The 21356-nt window shown below is 52.1% G+C and overlaps 1 protein-coding gene across 2 annotated transcripts in view; it reads right to left on the bottom strand.

The window, feature by feature from the left end:
- Positions 1-21356, bottom strand: part of GDPD5 (glycerophosphodiester phosphodiesterase domain containing 5) — an 86578-nt gene that overhangs the window by 47116 nt on the left and 18106 nt on the right. Inside the window, exon 2 of one of the 2 annotated variants that reach the window (XM_065944024.1) lies at positions 17147-17228. The exons of the other annotated variant lie outside the window; for it this stretch is intronic. The gene's annotated coding sequence lies outside the window, so the exon portion shown is untranslated. The remainder of the gene's footprint in view (positions 1-17146; positions 17229-21356) is intronic. 2 annotated transcript variants of the gene reach the window in all.

The raw sequence follows: 21356 nt of genomic DNA, 5'->3' as shown, positions 1-21356 counted from the left end.
CTGCATGCCCATCCCCTGTTCCCAGTGCAGCTGCACCTGGGAAGCCACCTTAGCTCGGGGCCCCTCCATCCATCTACTCATCTCAGTGCAGCAGCCCTTCCTCTAGGAACCCAGCCCTGCCAGGTCAGGGTCTCTGCTGGACCCACAGCTCCAGAGCTTCCTCCAGTGGCACTGCAGGGCAGCTTCCTGGAGAGGGTGGATGTCAACAGAACTCAGAAATAAGAGATGACTTATAGCACAAGACGGGTCTTGCTAGGCAGACAGCACAGGGAAAGAGTGGTGGCAGGGAGGGTGAGCAGGGCCTCTCCCAGGACTGAGGGCTCCAGCAGGAAGCTAAGCCCCATGTCAATTCCATCTGGTGGTGACCGTGGGGTCTGCTGCCAACAGTAGTCTCCCAGGCCTCTGGGGACCCAGGGTGGGCAGCAGCAGGGCATCTCCAGGCAGCTTACCGCCTGGGCTGTTTCTCCAAACAACCCACCAAACCCACAGAACAAGTCCCCGGTTACAGAGCTGCAGCTGGAGATAGGGGTGCCGAGCAGATTCCAGGCTCCTCCCCACTGCTCTCCTGTGCTTAGCTTTTGAGGAATGCTCAAAGTCACTATCTTGCCCATTGCCCAGGCCTCATCAGATGGTTTAAACTGAGAGATGTGGGCTGCCACATCTCACTGTGTGGCCCTGGGCAAGTCACTCTATTTCTCTGGGCCTCAGAGAAAGCCCTAGATTCTAATGAAATCAGCAAAGAGGCAGACAGAGGGCAGGAAGGAAGTCTGTCACTGAGGCAGCTGCCAGTGGGGAGGGTCGGGGGCAGGAGGGCCTGGGAAGGAGGCCTGGTGGGCCAGCATACTTCTCCCCATTCCACTGCCATCATGGCCACTCATTCTTTGGGGGAAAAGCTACTGGTGGCTTAGGCTGGGGCTCAACAGGAGCCATCAAAGAATCAACCGTGCCCTAATTAGGGTCACTATTAATCTCTTTTCACCGTGGTGCCAGGGCCTCCTGTTTACTCAACGCTTTGTCCCAGAAGATTTCTGATGGCTCTTCCTCCGGGGGAATTCCCAGCAGGCTGGCTTCACCCCAGATGTGGGTCCCTCTGCCTCTCCTGTAGGGAGTGCTCCCTGCTTCTCTTCCCAGAAGGGCTGGCTTCCTCCGAGCCACAGCCTCTGGAATTATCCGTTCCATACCCAAGGCTCTCTAGCTCATGCGGTAAATGTTTCAGAAGCCTCTGCAATGCCGGGACCCAAGAGAGATGCACAGAGGTGGTTCCTCCTTTCAAGGCGACAACCTCAGCAGAGCAACAGCAGCTACGATTATAACCACATGCTTAGCGCTTTACAGTGTACAGTGTCTCCACACACCGTCTCACTGAAGCATGGCCCCAGCTCCACGGGCAAGTGCCAGATCCCCATTTTTATGGACGAGGAAGTTGAGGCTGCTAGAGGATAGAACAGCTTTGCTGAGCTGCATCCTTGGATGAGGCCCTTGGGGGACTGGCCTGCATGCTTGGGGTCTAGTGGGCCAGCAGCCCCCTGTCATGCTATTCATTCTTTGGGGGAAAAGCTTAGGGTAGCTGAATGGAGGCCAAACTCAGGACTTTGCCCAGGACCCTTGGGTTCTCTTGTCACAGAAGGGACCTCTCCTTGGGTGTCTCCCCAGATCAGGGCTGTGGGCTGAGCTGAACAGTCACCAGGAACAGCCCCCACACTCTCTAACCAGAGTCTTAGAATCACCTCCCCCCAGGCTTGTACAATCACAGAATCCTAGTGCAATCCAACAGGGATCTCAAAACTAGCCCTGGATTTCAGACTATGACAGTCATCAAATGTCAGCACCAGGGAAGACCTGGAGCTATTCCCTCCAGCCTTCCATCCCTGCAGAAATCCCCTGTACAGCTGGTGGTGGTTCCCCAGCAGACTGGCCTGCATAGGCTTGCATACGCCTCTAGACAGGCCCCTCCCTGCCTGAAAGGCCAAAAGGTTCCTCTTTAAGCCAGAACAGAAGGTAGGCCCTCTTAAGAGGGGCAGCCTGCTCCCAGCCACCTCCCCACCCAGCAGCAGTGACAGGTTCCCCAGGAGCAGGCAGCGTGAACACGGGACCAGCCTGGGGGCTTGGTAAGGCGAGAGACTTCCCCAGCCTCTCGTCCCTCCCGGGTGGACGCCCCAGTCCCTCCCAGGCGCCCAGTGATTCAGTCACAGGAACCAGGCTGGCTTTTTCCGATGCCTCTCCCTGGGTCTCTGGAAGGAGGGAGCCCTGAACAGGAGGAGGGCAGGCGGAAGCGGAGTCTGGCTAAGACAGGCCCTGAGCAAACTTGTCTCTGCCCGGTTTTTACTCCTTGAGGGAATGGTGAGCAATGATTTATTTTATTTATTTATGTAAAATAGCAGAGTTATTATACAAACAGGCTTCTGAAGCAGGCCCTGGGGATGGGAGGAGAAGCAAGTTCTGCCATTTTAGGAATCTCTCTGGCTTCCTTCCCCTCACACCTACCTGTCTCGCCTCACCTGCCCCTGCGCCTCCTCACACGACTGTGCTCCAAGCGACACAGCACCTCGCACTCTCCCCCACTCCCCCAAGCCTTCGCCGGTGCTGGGCCCTCCCGCTCCCGCCCCAAATTCCGTCCATCTTAACAAATGCACCCTGGACAAAGCCTGGTCTGATCCCCCCTGCAGAAGCCCACTGCTTCCTCCTTTGTCCTCCCATCACCAGGCAGAGCTCTCGAGACATGATCACAGGCCTCTGCACGCGGTAATTATCTGTTTCCGTGGCTCCCTGGCCCGCCAGGCCAAGAGCCTCCCCAGGTGGAGATTTCTCATCCATCTGGCCCAGCTTTCCTGAAGAGTCTGCAGATGATATTTGTGACCCCGCAGGTGACAGGGACACGAGCTCCCCCAGGCTCCCGTCCCTGCTAGAGGAATCACTGCGCAGTGGACCTGTGTTCTTGCACGAGGTCAGCACCGAGGAAGCTCCCGTTTGCACTGGTTAAATGTGCAAACGAAGGAAGGAAGGAAGGACCATATCGGAGCCTCTTAAACCACCCAACCGCAGAGCCACTTCTGAGCCTGCTCCCAATTCTGCCTCTGAATAATAATTAGCCTTTTCCCTATTTACAGAAAAAATTAAGTTACTAAAAAAAGTCTCAAGTATTTTCTCCCACAGTTTTTTCTGAACCCTCTGCTATGCGTTCCAGGTCTAGTACAAGACGACCTCAGACTTAGCACAGAATACTGATTTCCTCACTGCCACCTGCATCTCTCCTCATCACAGTGCTCCAAAAGCAGCAGAAGCTGGGATACTTCTAGGCAAGTTTGAGAACCTGGGGCCCAAGGTCCTTTTGCCCTCTTTCAGACAGCCAGGTTTCCTTTCTGACTTTGCTCAAATGCTGAGGAGGAAAGCCCTAGGGGTTGGCTGGCCCAGGAAACCCTGATGGTTCATGCTTCTTCCATGATTCAGGCCTCTAATTCCACCATTTACCATTCATTCCTTTGGCGGAAGCTTAACTTTCTCCAGGATTCATTCTTAAAAATACAAATCTCCCCTGGAAACGGGAATCCATCAAACCTCTAAACTGAAAGTCAAGGAAACACAGTTTAATGCCTGGCTCTAGAGAGGCAGTAAATCATAAGGGTTAGGAATGTGCGCCCAGAGCCAGCCTGCTGAGTTTGGAACCCAGTTCTACCACTTACTAACTCAGCAAGTTCCTTAATGCCTCTACACCTCAGTCTCCTTATCTGTGAAATGGAGATAATAGCACCAGCCTCATGGGCTGTTGTGAGGATTAAATGAGCTAATACCTATAAGGTGCTTTAGGTAAGTATCTAGTCCACTGGAGAGAGCAAGAGATAACTCTACTCAGAGTATTATTATTTTTTTCTTTCTTGCCTGTAAAATGGAATAATAATCCTTATTTCCTCTTTTCCCATGAACTGCAGCTTACCACTCCCGAGAAAGCAAACATCATTCTGGAACCCAGTGGGCTGACTCTGCAGCTTGCCTCCAACTCCTTTCTCCCTGCCTCCTTCCTTTACCTGGAAGAAGGTACCAGCGGCTATGAGCTGGGCTCCTGGGGGAGGGGGATCTTGTCCATGGAGGTGGTGATGTCACTTCAGTGGGAGAGTTGAGGGGACAAACCCAGTCAGATCACACATAAGTCCAGGCTGCCTCTCCCCTCCCCCAGGCCCTTAGTGGGCCCCCACCCTGCGCCCACCCTGTGCTGGGTATGGGGACCAGGGATGGGCTGCATCCAGTTCCCGTTCTAGGGCAGCCGCCGAGTGGGTGGGGGAGCCCATGTGATCTGGTGGTGGGCTGTGAGATCCCACACAAGCACTTCCACACATGCTGCCCACAAACCAGCCCTAACCCAGTACAGCCTGCTCCCTGAACCACTCTTGCCCCCACCAAGACCCACAGAAACACGATCTAAGGCCCAGCCACCCTGGGGTGAACCTGGGGCTGTGTCTGGCTCCTGGGAGGCAGAGGCCTGTTCGTGCTGCCCAGAGACCTGCTTCTTTGGAGGTAGTCGCCAAACCAGCTGGTCTAAAGCAGCCGCTGAGGGAGGGCGGGGTGGGCTGGAGGCGGGATCTGGGGCACCGCAATTATGCGGCTGACTTCTGACTCACCTACCGCTTCCCCCGTCACCAGCTCCTTCAGCCCTCCTGCCCAGGAACTGGGAGGGGAGATGACTTGGTACTGAGAGGCCATGCAGAGAGGAGAAGGGGTGCCGGGTCAGCACTGGAGGCTTCAGAGGATGCTGCCACACTGCCCAGCAGGGGACACTGAGGCTGGCGGGGCCAGAGGTCTGCCTATTTTACCCAGAGAGTCAGAACCAGAGCCAGGGAGGGACCCAGGGCAGGGGCGACTCAGGCTGGTGTCCAGCCCAATACCATGCTGACATGAGGGCACTCAAGGAAAGATTAAAAGAAGTAAAAGGACCTTCTCCAACCTTCTCCAAGCCACATACCAGCTAGAAGTACTACCAAGACTCAGCCTTGGATGGGCGGGGGGACGGAACTGGGTTCATAGACAGCTTTGAAATGACATCCAGCTACTGAGAAATGGACTCCTGGGGTGCCCCCAGTCCTGCCTCCACTTCCAGCCCCCAGGTTTCTCAAAGAGCCCTGAATGCACTGCAATTTACAGTTTATAAAACACTTATTTTCTTCATCTCTCACAATGATCCTAAGGCCTAAGTGACAGAGGGATATAAATAGAGCAAGGCTTCTCAAACAAATCACCTAGGGATCTTGTTGAAAGGCAGTCCAACTCAGTAGGTCTAGGCTGGGGGCTGAGATTCTACTCCTTTTTTTTTTTTTTTTTAAATAAGCTCTTAGGTGATGCTGATGCCGCAGGTCCAGGGACTACAATTTAAGTAGCAAGAACATAGTTGCTAACAGCACACGTGCTGGGGTCAGACTCCTTAAGCTAAAATCTTGGCTCTTTCTGTGTGACCTTGGGCAAGTTACTTAACCTATCTGGACTTCAACCTCCTTAAGTATAAAACAATAATCATCATAATAAAACCTACCCCATAGGGTTGATGTGAGGATTAAATTATGTAAACTGCTTAAAGTGATGATTATCATTTCAAATTTTAAAATGGAGGCTCTGAGAGATGGACACACTCAGCAAAGTGGCGGAGGCAGGATTCAAACCCGTATCTCTTAAATACAAATCCTGCAATAACAATTTGCTATAACATGTCACAGCCAGCAAGCCTTCCACCATCAGACAGACGTGGATATTGAAGCCTGGAGAGCAGCCAGGAATTGACAAGGTCACCAGAAATTTGGTCCAGAAATTCAAGTCCATGACCCCCTACCTACTGCTCTTTCCATCACACCTCACTGGCCTGCAAGGCAGAGAAAGTATCCCAAGTTCCCCCTGTGGGGTCCCAGCTCCACTGGGCAGCGGGCACCTGGAAATCTGATGTGTGTGGGAGGCTGCATGCGGAGGCTGCCCTCATACCCGCTGAAGCCTGAGTTGTCCCACACTCTCAGAGCCCTGCCTGCCAGGCTGGACGAGGATGGTCTAGCATCCCCCTTCCATCGCCCACCTTCTACATCCATTCTGTGGCTCAGGGTCACCAGCCCAGGGAGCAGGCAAGGGAGGAGGCAGGCCAGGCCCATCTCCACCCCCACCTTGGCTTCCCAGCACGGGGCCAGCGGGAGCCTGTGAGTCACTTGAAGGAAGTGCCTGGCCCCAAACAGGAAGTGGCTCTTCTAGCAGAACCCTCATCCCCCAACAGGAGCTCCCCGGGGCAGGTGCTGATGAAGGAAGGGAAGCTGACTGGGACAAAGCGACACCTATTCAGATCTTACCTGAAACTCAAATGTCTGCACTGGGAAACCCGAGTCAGAGAGCTTGTCTGCTGTGTGATCTTAGGTACACCAGTATGCCTCTCTGAGGCTCAGTTCCCTCACCTGGATGATCACTATGGATCACCTAGAAGACCGCTATGGCCTGATATTCTACAATGAAATGAAGGATCGGAGGATGTGAATATAGGTTTTAAATAAATGAAGAAAAGCTTATATGAAAGAGATGAAATGGTGGATGCCAATACCTAGATTTAAGCTCCAGTTGTAGTGTAAGCACTGTCATTTATCTATCGTCATCACAGGGCAGAGATCTCATTGGCAAGAAGACGTCCCCTGTATCACCCTTAGGCGCAAGGAAGAAGGGTCATTGCCTTGAGCCTCACACATCACAAACACATGCTTACAAATATATTACAGAACATACAGGAACTTCTGTCACACAACATCCATGGGACCACAAGCCTAATCTGCCTTCCTAACACTGCTCAGGCCCCAGAGAAACTCTTCATTCCTTGGGTTTGAAGAACAAAAGGTGACTCTGTCCAGATGAAGGTCTGAAGGATGCACAGTTGCTGACAGGGTTGACAGTAGGATAGAGGGTGGGAAGGGAAGGGAAACAGGATGCTCCTGGGAGGAGGAAGGGGACTAAGTGGCAAGAATGCTTGTGGGGGGGCAGACAAATTAAACTTGTCCCATCCTTTCAGAGAGCAGCAACTTCTTACATAACAAAATATCCATTTCCCAGTAATGCTGAGCATCCTCTTTTTTTTTTTTTTTTTGGCCTGTCTCCCTGTTGCAATTTGTGGTTCTAAAAGTACTCATGAATTAGTGTGGTATTCACGATAAATGCACATGGCAGCTGAGAAACATCTTACAGTATTTAACAATTCATATTACTCAGATTAATGCAACATGAAATGTGATACTAATTCTTTACAACTAGATGGACATTAAACACGAAAATGAATAGTTTCATTACAAATGAATAGTTCCATTTTTATAAAATTTTCAAAACTTTGAATTAATTACTATATCACATATATTTAAATAATTATATTTTAAAATTAGATATTATGATACATATAGTTTTAATTTCCTAGATAATTTCAAGGAATAAAATAATTTTTGAAAACATAAATTTTTCTTTCTTTACATTTAATTTACATTTTTGATGAAAATTATTCAAATTCTATATACTTTAAATATAACTGCATTTTATTTTTGATCCTTTAGATTACTACCATCAATACACAATTTTCAAATGACGTGAAAATCTTAATTATAACAATTATAGTGATCTTGCTAACATGAAGACAACAAAATATATTTTATGAAATAAATAACATATGAAATATGTCTTATTACTCATCCAAATTTCCACCAGCCTACCAACAAAACACCCGGATGTGTAAGAATAACTGTCCTCCTTGAAATTTGGTTCCTTTCAGTCACATAAAACCATAACTTTACAAAGTGGGACAAAGAAACTACCTTACTTAATAGCTACTTGGTTTGTTCTGTAACCTCCCGATATATGACAGAGACTGTATGGCCTCCATTTGTACTTCTGTCCTGGGCCCTGCAAAGTCTAGACCAGACCCATCTGTTGACTCCCTACCCACCAGCTCACTTCTGTGGAGCTCAGGCCACCTAAGCCGGTGGCTCCTCCTCGCTGAGGATCAGCTGGGTGGCGAAGTCAGCCTTGTCCTTCCAAGTCTGCCTTTTAGAAAGTGCTCCTCACATGAAAGGTCCCCATGCTCAGATGTGGGCCTTATTTCTGGAGCTGACTCATACACCCTCAAGGGCCGAGGCCATGACTTGAGGGCCGTTTCCCACAGACCCAGTACTCCTTCAAGTCCCTTACATTCCAGCCTCATCTGCAAAGGGACCCGGGTGGGAGGGCCCAGCCGCTGCTGGCTCACCAGGCTGGTAGTGCCCACTGGCTCAGACTGAGGGAATGACCTGTGGACCCCACAGCTGGTTTTCCCCTTCTCTGCACCCTCACTCACCTCAGCTTACTTCTACCCATGACCCCCTCCTGTCCCCTCACTCTGGGCCTACCGGTCACAGTGACCCACTCTGGGCTAAAGACACCAGTATGCACCCTCAGCCCCCTGACATCTGAGCCGACGACTGTCCCTGTTCCCTGCCCTCCATCTTCCCAGTATCTTCCATGAAGAGCTTCCAGAAGTCAGGACCTGGGTTCTAAAGGGGGGAAGGTTGAGGAACATGCGGGAGAGTGAAAGTTGGGAGACCCGGGCGCTGGGTGTGGCCCGGCCACTGAAAGGCAGGTCGGCCTCATCTCTAAGCTCAGGGTCTTCATTTGTCAGATGGGGATGCCACAACTCAGCCCAGACGGCCTCGTGGGATTTAGGAGAGAACCCAGTGAGCAGGACCTGATGGGGCTTTGTAAACTGCAAACTACTGAACCATGCGACGGGGCCTCGTTCTTCTCCTGTGTTTCCTGGTGCATGCGGAGTCCCTCTATGAAGACACTGTCCACCATTTATGGAGGGCTGGCCACAGCTTTGTATGAGGCCGACATTCCTTGTCTGTCTTCTCACTTACCACTCTTAACCTCGCATTACAGCACATTCTACAGATGCCAAAGCAGAGGCTCAAGAGGGTTTAGGTCTCGTGCTCAAGGGCACAGTTAAGCAAGCAGCAGAGCCAGGATTCATACTTTATCTGACTCCCAAGTGTCTAGACAACACAAATCCAGTCACCAATACATATTTCCTGAGTTCTCCTGTGTGCCCTGGGAGGCCTGGGCCAGAGAGCCAGGGGGGCCTTGGCGGTGCATTAAAGCCACCCCCCAGCTTAGCCTAGGCAGAATAAGCAAACTTGTTTCCCCTGCACCCACCAGTCATCAGCCCCTCCTGCCTGCTCCTGGGACCAGGTGCTTCAGACCACCTCCTCCTCTGGGGCCTCCACCCTATGTCCACCTTCACCCCTCAGGTCTGCAGGTCCCCCAAGCTTTAGGATGGGGGCATAGCTTTGCAGCAGACTAAACATTAAGCCCAGTGAAATCAGGATCCTGCCCATCTGAGCATGGAACCTCTTACATAATAGGTGGTACAAGGGGCTAGATGACTAAACAGCAGTGACTGACCACTCTGGTGCCTGGCTCAGTTCATCCTGGTCACTGGGAGGTTAGCTCAGTTTCCGATCAGACTGGAGCTGGTAGGGACCACAGCAGAGCTGGTCAAGGTGCTCAGATAAGCAGGCATGGGAGGCTGGGGGGAGTGGATCCTGGCCTTCTCACCTTCACCTTTTTGTTATATGAGCAGAAGCAAATCACTCCACCTCTCGCACTATGAATCAAACAGGGAGGGATTAACCATGCTGAAACCATCTGCTTTGAGATGGGCGCGTATAAAACTTTGGTGAGAAACAGGTGGCACTGCAGCTCAGAGAGGGCAGGTGACTTGTCCAAGGTCACACAGCAGGTGGTGACCTGCTGTTAAAAGGGGGTGCAGAGTGGGTGCTCCAGGGTCATGTGGTCAGCAGCCAGCAGGATCTTCTGAGAGCTACCCCGTGCCTCTCTTCTGCCCCCAGCCCCAGGCGCAGTCCCTGTCCCTCAGCACCCAGAGGTAGATCCCTCAGAGTGCCCCAGCCCCCAGGACTCTCCCTGACACAGTCTAGAGTCAGACTAGAATCCAGACCTGTCATGCTCTGTGGGGTTAGACTCCCAGAGGCCAGAGTGGAGAGGCCAGCTTAGGGTGACATTGCTTGGGCTATCACAGGTGCAGGAGAACGATTGGGACAAGTCCCATCAGGGCCGACCCAGGCTGACATCACCAGTTAAAGCCATCAAAGTCAGAGTCCTGGACACACCACTTCTGTTTATTTGTTCCTGGGATACGCTGACACACACAAGTTCCATGAGCCATCCCTGAGCACCTTCTATGGAAAAAGTCCAGTAGACACAGCAGAGTGGGTGGGCTGGGCTGGGAAGAAAAGCCAAATTCAATTCAGGTGGGGGATGGGCCCCTTGGCCTCAACTTCCTCCCCGGTGCGCAGGTCTCCACGGCCCTGTGCAACCTCCGGGTCGTCCCCAGTCCCCGCTGCAGTGCAGGTGGGGCTGGAGGTGGGGGTGGCACAGGGGCAGACTTCTCTGGAAAGGGCGACATCAGGGCATCAGACCAGCCCTGGCAGGGCTGGAGCCACTGCCTGAAGTCAAGCAGTCAGGAAGAGTCCTGGGGGCTGGGGCACTCTGAGGGATCTACCTCTGGGTGCTGAGGGACAGGGACTGCGCCTGGGGCTGGGGGCAGAAGAGAGGCACGGGGCAGCTTTCAGAAGATCCTGCTGGCTGCTGACCACGTGACCCTGGAGCACCCTGCACCCCCTTTCTAACAGGTGGGAAAAGCTGATACTTAACAGTGCTTCCTCAGAACCAGGCTGTGCCTGGAGAACTCTGTCTCCGCTGTCCCCACTCTCATCCCCTGAGACCCCTTCACCATCCTGGGTCTCTGTTCCTTCCGAGAGCCAACACCCGTGGAGGCGTGCGGATGCACTGCCATCAGATCTGCCTAAATCCCCTCTCTTGTGGGCACAGCAGCCCCTCCGGTTTCCTTTATCAGGGGACCCCCCCCACCCACCCCAGGCGAGGTCTAAGTTCTGCAGCGACCTCGCCCCTGGCAGCCAGCTCTGGGGACTCGGCCAAGTTCCCCTCCCCAGGGGCTTGGCTTGAAGTCATACTTATGCTTCTCCTTCTGTTTCTGGTTCCACTTTTCTTACTCTCTTAGTAATTCCCAATCCTTTCCTCACCCCCCAGAAAACTTCCTAGTAACTCAGTTTCACATGAATTCTTGTCTCAGGGTCTGCTGCTAGATTCCCCAACCCCAGACAGTTATGAGATAGGTGCCATTAATTTTCCCATTTCAGAAATGAGGCTATGTGGCTCAGAGACTGTCAAAGACCCCCAGGTGGCAGGCAGCAGAACACAGGCTTGAATTGAGCTCAGTTCCCTGCAAAGCCTGAGCACTGACCTCTCCTATCCACCATCAGTATCATCTGAGTTTATTTACATCCCTCCTGGCCATCTGAGCTAATCTTTCCATTTTTTTTTTTTACTGGAAGGAAAGCAGGAGAATATGAAGATGATCCAAGGGGGATGACTAAGTCCTTAGATTCTTCTCGTTGGCACAGATCCTGTTTTGGTCAATCCTTGTGAATCAGGGCGGGTCTGACATTCTGGGAATGCAGGGAGACTTCAAACCAACTTCATGAAAACAAGTTGTAAAAATACTGGCCGCCACTCAAAGCGGCCTGCTGATGAGCTTGGCTCCACAGAACAGGGTTGAACAAGTTCACGGGAAGGGAGCACACAGCAGGAAAGACTCAGGTTAGACCCAGAGGAAGGACTTCCCAGCAATTGGGAGGTGGTCCAGGGATGGGGTTGGTCATGGACCCTTGGAAGCAGGCGAATCAATTTCCTGACCTTCCCAGGCCTTGCTAGTTTGAAGCATCTATGAAGTCACTTGGTGAGCAATGGAGACAAAACAATGGGAAGCCAACCCCACACAGTCCTAAGCTTCAACCATTGACCTGGGACCTGGTTTACCAGGATGTTCTGAGTTTGTGGGGTTTCTACCTCCTAGGAGGTCAAAAATATCCACAGGGGACTTCCCTGGTGGTCCAGTGGTTAGGACTGTGCTGGTGGGGGGCCCGGCTTTGACCCCTAGTTGGGGAGCTAAGATCTCATACGCTGCACAATGAGGCCAAAAAAAAAGTATCTGCAGGTAAGGAATCCTAATCCTCCCCACACCCAGTGTGGATGGAGGCTCTGAGGCTGGCTGAACCCAGAGCGGCACCGAGGACTGCCACCTGGCCAACTCCTCTGCCCCTGCTGTCTGCAGCGAGCCCTCCGGGTAGAGACACCTCCTCCAGGAGCCTCCCAGTACTGCAGAGGACCACGGCAGGTGTTTATAGATGCCATCTCCAGCTCCTCCTCCCCACTGGCTCCTGCCAAGTGGCAATAAACAGGCCTGAGTCTCACCAGTTTGTCTCCTCCACCCCTTTCCAATCACACTCCTTTCTTTCCTTCTTTCTCATCCAAATGTCTGAAAGACTTGTCAACACTCACGCCATCACTTCCTCTCTCCCATCTGTTGCTAAACCCACCACCCTCTGCTCCCACCGAGTCCATCCATACCCTCCACGTGAGGAAGCCTCCTGGACAGTTCAATCCTCCACGACACCATGGCCCCTGCCTTCCTTGTGGAAATGTCCTCCTTCCCTGGCTTCCAGGACACCACTTCCCCTGGTTTCTGCCCTCCCTCTCTGGCTGCCCCCCAGCCCCTTAGCTGGCTCCTCTCTCTGGCCAAGTCAGCCCTGTCCTCCTCCCTTGCCCTTTACACTCTTGAGGGCAATACCACCCACTCCCGTGGCTTCAGACACCCCATTCCTGCCCAGGCCAAATGCCAGGCTCAAGTATCCAATGACCTTCTGGTCATCATGTCCTGGACATCCCACGGGAACCTCACACCCACAGCAGCCAAATGAGAACTTGTCATGTTCCCCTGAACTAGGGAGGAATGCATCAGCCTCCCACTTTCTCCCAACTCAAGGCGTCTCCTTCTTCCCAGTCTTCCAGCCTGGGAAGATGAGATTCACCCTCCCCACCTCCCCCATCCTCACCCCCCAAATCTCACCCCACACCAAGCCCTACTGTGCTCTCCAACCCCTCCCCTCATCTCCCACCTAACATCCCTCACATCTCCCTCTGCTCAGCTTCCTCCTGCAGGAAGCCTTCCGTGACTCTCCGGACAAGACTCGAGTTGGCCTTCTCCTGCTTCGATGTGCCCAGTACAGCCCTCAGCCAAGCAGCCATGCTGGTACTGACCCACATCTAACGGCCCAGACTGGTTCCAGAAGTGCAGGACCAGGGCCTGGTCCAACTCTGGGTCCTGGCACCAGGCCGAGCTCAGCATAGAGGGGCTTCAGGAGAGGTTTCCCAAATCTGGGGATTGTCTCTCTGCTGAAAGACCACTGGTGAGCTCTGGATCTCCCCACAGCCCCCCTGGGACAAGGGCTATCTCTTTGCTCTGCCCCTCTTCAGGGCTTAAATCACAAGAACACTTAGTCCCCTTTTCTCTTGTTCAGTCACTAAGTCATGTCCGACTCTTTGTGACCCCGTGAACTGTAGCATGCCAGGCTTCCTTGTCCTTCACCATCTCCTGGAGTTTGCTCAAACTCATGTCCATTGAGTCAGTGATGCCATCCAACCGTCTCATCCTCTGTCATCCCTTTCTCCTGCCCTCAATCTTTCCCAGCATCAGAGTCTTTTCCAATGAGTCAGTTCTTCACATCAGATGGCCAAAGTATTGGAGCTTCAGCATCAGTTCTTCCAAAGAATATTCAGGGTTGATTTCCTTTAGGATTGACCGGTTTGATCTCCTTGTCCCCTTTTAGAGGCATTCTAATCCATCTGCTTTTATAAGGAGCTGTCACATGGGGTCTGCAAATACATACACATAGATATACAAAAACATACCAAGTGTGCATTCCCAGGCAAATACTCATGGTACTCGGCACCAGCACACAGGCTAGAAGCACACAGCTGCTAGGGTATGTGCAGATCACAGACAGGCCCCATAGACACAGCTTCCTGGAAGCAGCATGAACCAGGACTGCTGTCTCCTTTGGAGTACCAGCCTCCCTGGGCATCACGGGCTCCAGGAGTCAAGGTTGGCTTGGCGAGGGCTTAGGGCTGGATCTCACGGCTGGAGCACAGGGACTTGGGGAATGCCAGACCCCAGAGAACCACTGTTTGCCTCAGTTCTTCCTTCCCTTTCAGTTTCCACAAACTCTTCCTCCCGGAAGCCCTCCCTCATCACACCCTTCCTCTCAGTGCTAGGGGGAGGAGGCTGCCCCCCAGAGGGGACAGCACCCCAATCTTCTCCTTAGACACTTTCTCATATACAGGGGAGGGCTGCACAGTCCAGTCACAGCTCAGAGCTTTCAGGATCAAGGTCCCCTCCTTTTTCAGCCTTAGCCCTGCCATGCCTCCAAATCTCAGCTCAAACGTCCCATCTGAGTAACCCCTGGCAGCTTCCTTTCCAGGTGCAGCCCCAGCATCAGAGAGATAAGAAGTCAGCATAGGGGGCTCATCTAATCCTCAGGACAACCCAGCTGAGGTCAGTGTTCTCACGCTTTTTTTACAGATAAGAAAACCACAGCTCAGAGAGACAAGGTGACACAGGGCCACACAGCTGCTAAGACTTTCTTTTCTTTCTCTGAAATCATATTCCCAGCCATGACCTCCCTCAGGGGGGATGCACTGGCCTCAGAGGCAGACGGGAGTGGTGAGTGGAGGACCTGGCAGGAAGGAGCCCCCAGGACCACCGAATGTGGCCACAGCCACATGGAGGGCCAGCGTGGGTTCCTCCACTCACTTGCTATGGGATGTGGAGCAAATCAGCAGGGCTCAGTTCCCCACCTGTGATGTGAGCGGGGCTGGGGACCATGACACTCAGGGTCAGTTCCATTTGGGCCCAGCAATGTGGCAGAGGAGGAAGGGGAGACAACGAGGGGTGCAGGGGCTGTTCTCCTTGAGGGTGTGGGGACAGAGGAGGTGGCCACCGGATATTCTCTGGACTCGCTAGCTGCCAGACTCCTTCAGAACACTTCTCCAAGGTAATCTCCTCCCAGAGGGTGGCAACCTTCTACCTTCCTCTGCAGGAGAGCCAAGCTAAGCAGAGAATAAACAGCAAAGTATCCAATATACTGGGCTTCCCAGGTGACTCAGGGTAAAAATTCACCTGCCAATGCAAGAGACGCAGGAAACATGGGTTCAATCCCTGGGTTGGGAAGATCTCCTGAAGAAGAAAATGGCAACCCACTCCACTATTCTTGCCTCGAGAATCCCACGGACAGAGGAGCCTGGCGGGCTACAGTCCATGGGGTTGTAAAGTCAGACACGACTGAGCAACTGAGCATGCATGCACACACACATCCAATACACTGGAAGGGGTGGGAAAGCAAGCCGGGTGAGTGTGCACAGCACATGCAAAGCTGATGCAAACACCCCAGGAAAACACCTGGGTATGAGTCCCCTCATTCCTGTCCTCTCTCCCTACACCCCCGCCTCAGTCCTGCTGATGCCAACTCAGAAGCAACTCCTCCAGGGGCCACTCCAGCCCCTCATACTTCACCCAAGGGTTCCCTGGGACCCATAGCATCACACAAACCTTTTATGTTGGATGGGCCAAATGGCAAAACCCAAATGAACTTTTTGGCCAACCCAACAGTGAGCTCTTCTCAACTCAGCCTCAATTCACCATCCTGGTCTCCCACACGTGGGAGCCCCAGCCAAGTGAGGCTAAGTCCCTGCCTTAGGGACTCCACTCTCCAGCTCCAAACCTTTACACAGCCAGTTCCCCCTGCATGGAATGCCTTCCCACCAGCCTCGGCTTGTTGAACTCACATAGATCCCTCAGTACCTAAATGAGAAATGCTGCCAGTTAGCAGTAGGAGTCAGGTCCTAAAGTCAGCATATCACGAGTAATTGCATCTGGTCAAAATCACCCTTGACTATGTATAGCTACCATTTGTTTACAATGCCTAGGCTTTGTTCTAGATATTTCCTGTGTTTGGATTCATCTTACTCTTACACTTCTGGCAGACTGTATTTCCAAAGCCATTGGCACTAATAACTCCCAGCCCACACACTCTCCTTATAACTCTGACACTCTTGCCATAGAGAGGTGGGGTCTATGTTATTACCCCCCACTTGACTCTGGGAGGGCTAGGATTGATGGCTAAAGTGACACTACAAGATTTCCAAGGCCAGGTCATCAAATGGGATGCATACTGTGGGGAAGCACAGATGAGTTCGGAGAGAAACAAAAGCCCAGAGACCACATGGGTAATCTTGAACCAAAACTGCTCAGCAGAACCCATCTTAAATCCTGAGCTACAGAAACTGTGCAGTAATAAAGTGATTGTTCTTACATAAAGTCACTATGTTTGGGGGTGATTTGTAATATAGTAGTAGTAACTAGAACATCATTATCTCCTCTTTAAAGAAGAAGAATCTGAGGTACAGAGAGGTTAAGCAACTTGCCCAAGGTCACAAAGTTAGTAACCAGCAGACCAGGATTTGAACCCAGGGAGTTTAGCCTGAGTCCACACTATTCACTGCCATGCCATACTAAGGGCCTGCAAGGTCCGACTGGTCTCCAGGCTGAAGCAGGCCTCAGGGAGTGGTTGTGGAATAAACGACCGAGAGAAGGGATGAGAAAAGAATAGCTGAGTGAGTGGGGATGAAAGCAGAGTAAGCTCCCAGGTGCAAAGCAAGGCCCTTAGATGAGCCCAAGCCATGCAAATGAGTCGGACATGACCCCCTCGTCACCTGGAGAAGGCGGTGATGAGGGAAGCCTGGCAGATGCCACCCATCTCTGCCCTTCATGGATGAGCCTGAGATACCTGCCTCCCTGCTCCCCACCTCCCTCAGCCCTGCACGCTGCAGGATCAATCCTGGAGAGCCAGTGCCTCCTAAGAATAAGACCTGTGGATCCTGGAGCCTGCAATGGGAAGGTGCCAGGCTGGGAGGCAGGAGACCTTAGTCCTATCCTGGCATGGCCAAGGCCTAGCTGTGTGAACTTGGACAAGTCCCTGAACTTCTCTGGTCCCAGGTGCTCTCCAATGACACTGCTGTTGTTGTTGTTGTTTAAACTTATTATTTTGTCTTGGGGTATAGCCAATTAACAATGTTCTGATAGTTTCAGGTGAATAGCAAAGGGACTCAGCCATAACCATACATGTATCCATTCTTCCCCAAACTTCCCTCCCATCCAGGCCATCTCCAGTGACAATGTTCTAAGACTCACCAGATGCTGAGCTGGTCTGGTGGATGGGGGTTGAGGTGAACTTCAGTATGTGGGTCCTACAGACCCCCAAAGGGATCTGTACCTAGGAGGAAAGCAGATAACGAGAATGAATCCCCCCTACCACTCACTGGTGGCTCTCCGTGTGCTGGGGCATTTTCTCGTGCACCATTTCTAATCCTTGCAGCAATTTAATCTGGCACAGTATCAAGTGACACAATAGCAATAGCAGACCTACCACTCAACTGGTGCGGAAACCAGGAATCCAACCCAGGCCCCTTCAACCTCAAAACTCCTGCTCTTTCCACAGCAGCAAGAGACAGGAGCAACCTAAGGATCTATTGACGAACAAATCGATAAGCAAAATGTGGTATATACATACGATGGAATGCTATTTGACCTTAAAAAGGGAGAAAATCTTATCACATGCTGAACCATGAGGACATTATGCCAAGTGAAATAAGCCAATCACAACAAGACAAACACTGCATGATTCCACTTATATGAGGTATTTACAGGAATCAAATTCATAGAAACACAAAGGAGAATGGTGGTTGCCAAGGGCTGGTGGGAGGATGAGGAGTTATTATTTAGCGGGTATAGAGTTTCAGGTGTTTGAGATGAAAACATTCTAGAGACCTGCTGTGCAACATGTGAATACAGTTAAGACTATCAACGGTATTCTTAAAAATGATTAAGATAGTATACTTTAAGTTACATGTTGTTTTGAACCACAATCCCACTCTTAGGGAGATTAGGAGAGGTTTTAGAGGGGAGAGTCCAGGCAGGCTTCACGGAAGAGGGGACTTTTGAGTTGGGATGGGTTAGCACAAGTGTAGATGAGTCTGGGGCATACAGACAAAGGCTTGGGGCCTTTGACCCTTGCCTTCCTGACTCTCAGGATCCAGCCAACTCCATCCCCGAGCTCACTCTGATCTCCACACAGATGCAGCACCCCACAGGGGAACAAGTGTTAGCCTGGACTGAAGAAAGAACTTCTTGAACACCTACTGTATGTTCCCAGGCCCACTTACTTCATGATCTCAGATCATCCCTGTTCTTCAGGGGCCTCAGTTTTCCCATCTATACAGTCAGAAGGTTACCCAGAATTCCTTCTAATTCTTACTGAAATAATTTGTGAGAGGGAGGGGAGGTGGGAGGTACCAATGACCTGCCAAGAAGGGCACCAGGACACTCCTGGTCAAAACAGCAAGAATCAGAAGCTGCAGCTTTGGAACTTCCCTCGTGGTCCAGTGGCTAAGACTCCAAGCTCCCAATGCAGGGGGCCCGGGTTCAATTCCTGGTCAGGGAACTAAATCCTACATGCCGCAACTAAGACTTGGTATAGTCAAATACACAAATACATTAAAATTTAAAAAAGAAGCTGCAGCCTCATGATCCTGCTCTAGGCAGCTTTTGCCCACTTCAAAGAAGAAGGGGTTTGGTTTCATTCCAACTCTACACACAGGGGCCAGCGCCTGCTATGTTTGTGATAGGATCACAATCCCACCTCTCAATCCAGTACTGTAGTGATACAACTGCCCTGAGAGATAGAGCCCTCCATGCCCAGGGCTCTCTCCAAGAACCCCAACTCTTACCTCTCCCCTAACTCGGGAATCCTTTGTCCCCAGAACAGACAAGGTGGGACGGTCCCTGGTCCCAATCCCAGCTCTGCCAAGTACAAGCTGGGCCTCAGTGTCCTCGTCTGCATTTTGGGCAAGGACACAAAATGCTGCACCCAAGGTCTGGCATGCAGTAGGTGCTTAATAAATGGCCACCATCATCGGCTCTCTTTGCAGACGATGCCATTTTCATCGATCTGTTTGTTCCTCTCAGAGGCTGGTTTGTTTGTCTGAATTCTTCCCAGAAGAGATGCTCCCCAGCCTTCCTAGGGGAACGCTGAGTGATGCTCCCCAGCCAGCCGCAGGGAGGAGAAGGGAGGAGCAAAGAGCTTCGCCTGATGGAAAAAGTCAAATCATCACCACGTGGAAACGGAAGAGAAGTCCCAGGGAAGCCCGGTGGTTGCCCCAGCACCTTTCACCCACCCTCTCCCTCCCCCACCCAGGGGGGCTCACGGTGGCCTCAGATCCTGCTTCCTAAGCTCTCTGAGGCCTGGCTGGGAGGCCTGATATGATCATGCTGCTACTTAAATCGCACAAAGCCTTCTATTCTTAGCTGAGCAGCGCCGAGCTCCCTCTCAGCTGCCTGTCAGTGCTACCAGCCCCTGGGGTATGGGCTGGGGTCAGTCATGACCAAAAGGAGGTGGTGGGCAGCCTGGTGACCCGACTTAAGCCTGAGGCCTGCATGAGGGGGCCCTGACCCTGGATGACCAGGGGTCCACAGAGGGGTTGCCGGGGCTAGAGGGAGATCCGAATCAGAGGATCCCTGAGGTTACTTCTGAGTCCAGTCTGCTTCTCAAAGTCTTGATTTCAAACAGCCAAGATTCTAGGGTTCCATGATTCAGTGCTTCCAAGAGTTGGGGACAGAAAGATTTTGTGGTTCTAAAAGACCAAGTTTCCAAGGTACTGTTGAAGATCTGAGGCTGGGCTCTAGTGTACGCATTCCCCACCCTTCCCTTTAAGAGGCAGAGGCTGGCTGGCTCCATCCTGATCCTGGAGTCCCAGGCACGAGCGTCACATACAGTCCAGTGGACTCAGCACTGGGATCTGCAGGACTCCCCGGCCCCACAGATCTGCTGGGGGCAAGAGTTCCTAGCGAACTTCCAAGGAGAAACTGGGAAAGGAGGCGGGGACCAGCCGGACAGGCCGAAGCTGCCCTGAGGCCACCATCACCAGACACTGCTGGGCAGGGCACCCACTATCAATGTCTGCCCTGGGCCAGCAGGACCAGTGTACACCCGTCAGACAGGTCTGGAGAGGCTAGGTGACCAGTCCAAGGTCAAAGCTGGGACATGGAGGAGCCAGGGTGAGAATTCCAGGTCTGGTTAGCTTCAGAGATCATTCCTAGACTCACACTGTTCCATTGTTAGCTCACAGCTTCCACGGACCACCTTCCCCATTATACTCTTTAAGATGCAAAACTGAGGCCCAGAGAGAGAAAGGTCAAGTGCTCAAGGGCACTGGGAACTGGTAACAAAGCCAGGCAGGACTGTTGCCACTGACTGTCCCCCATGCCCTGACCAGGTCCCTGCCACTGATCCTTCTCTAAATCCTCTTTCTACCCACCCGGAATCAGGCTTCAGGGGCAGAGCTCTGTCCTGCTGTCCATTGCCAGCACAGCAACTGCTCCATCGGGTCATCTGAGGGATGAGCTGGGAATCAGAGGATGGGATGGTGGGTCATGGCCTCATGCCCAAAGCCGGCCAGCTAAGCACAAGAAGCGACAAGGTCTGGTGAGGGCTGACCCAGTGTTGGTCAGTTCACAGCGTCATTTGTCAGAAATACTCAGAGGCTAATTAACCAGCTGTCCCATTAAGGAAAGCAAATGAGGCTTCACTGAGCCGGCGTCACAGAGCCTGCTGGTCACCAGAACCGGGAACGAACACAGCCTTGGCTTCCTGAGCCGCTGGCCTGCACCCACTATGTATCAGTAGTGCTTTTTGCTTTCTAATAGAGTGGTTTTTTTTTTTGACTGCTCCAGGTCTTTGTTGCAACATGAAGGATCTTTAGCTGTGGCATGGAAACTCTTAGTTCAGGCATGTGGGCTCTAGTTCCCTGACCAGTGCTCAAACCCAGGTTCCCTGCATTGGGAGTGCAGTCTTCGCCAATGGACCACCAGGGAAGTCCTTCAAAAGAGTTGTATAGGTAATTCCACAATGCTGAGAGTTAGGCGTCCTTTACCTTCCTTTTACAGGAACAAGGAGGTCAGGGACTCGCCCTAGGCCACTGGCAAGCAGGCAGAGTCAGGGCTGCCCCATCCCAGAGAGAATGCCCAGGTGACTCAGAGCCTCCCCTGCTGGGCTCATGAGTGGAGAATGAATCTAAGCTGCACTGATCATTTTATGGAGCTTAAGAGAAATTTCCTCTTTCTTGCTTAGAGAGAGATCACAGACCAAGTATCTAAAAAACCAATTGCTTTGTTCTGGGTTAGAACTAAATCTTTCTGCAAATCAGTGACCTACTAAGTACCTGGCACCAGTAGGTGTCCCTCCTGCTGGGGTGTTTGATTTGACCTCACACCAACCTCAAAAGCTTTATAGCCTAGGCCGCGCCTCAGACTGGCCAAGTCACAGATCCAAGGTTGCACAGTACGG

This window comes from Muntiacus reevesi, chromosome 9 (assembly GCF_963930625.1).
Source record: "Muntiacus reevesi chromosome 9, mMunRee1.1, whole genome shotgun sequence".
Taxonomy (NCBI): domain Eukaryota; kingdom Metazoa; phylum Chordata; class Mammalia; order Artiodactyla; family Cervidae; genus Muntiacus; species Muntiacus reevesi.
This window is presented reverse-complemented; position numbering and strand designations above follow the sequence as displayed.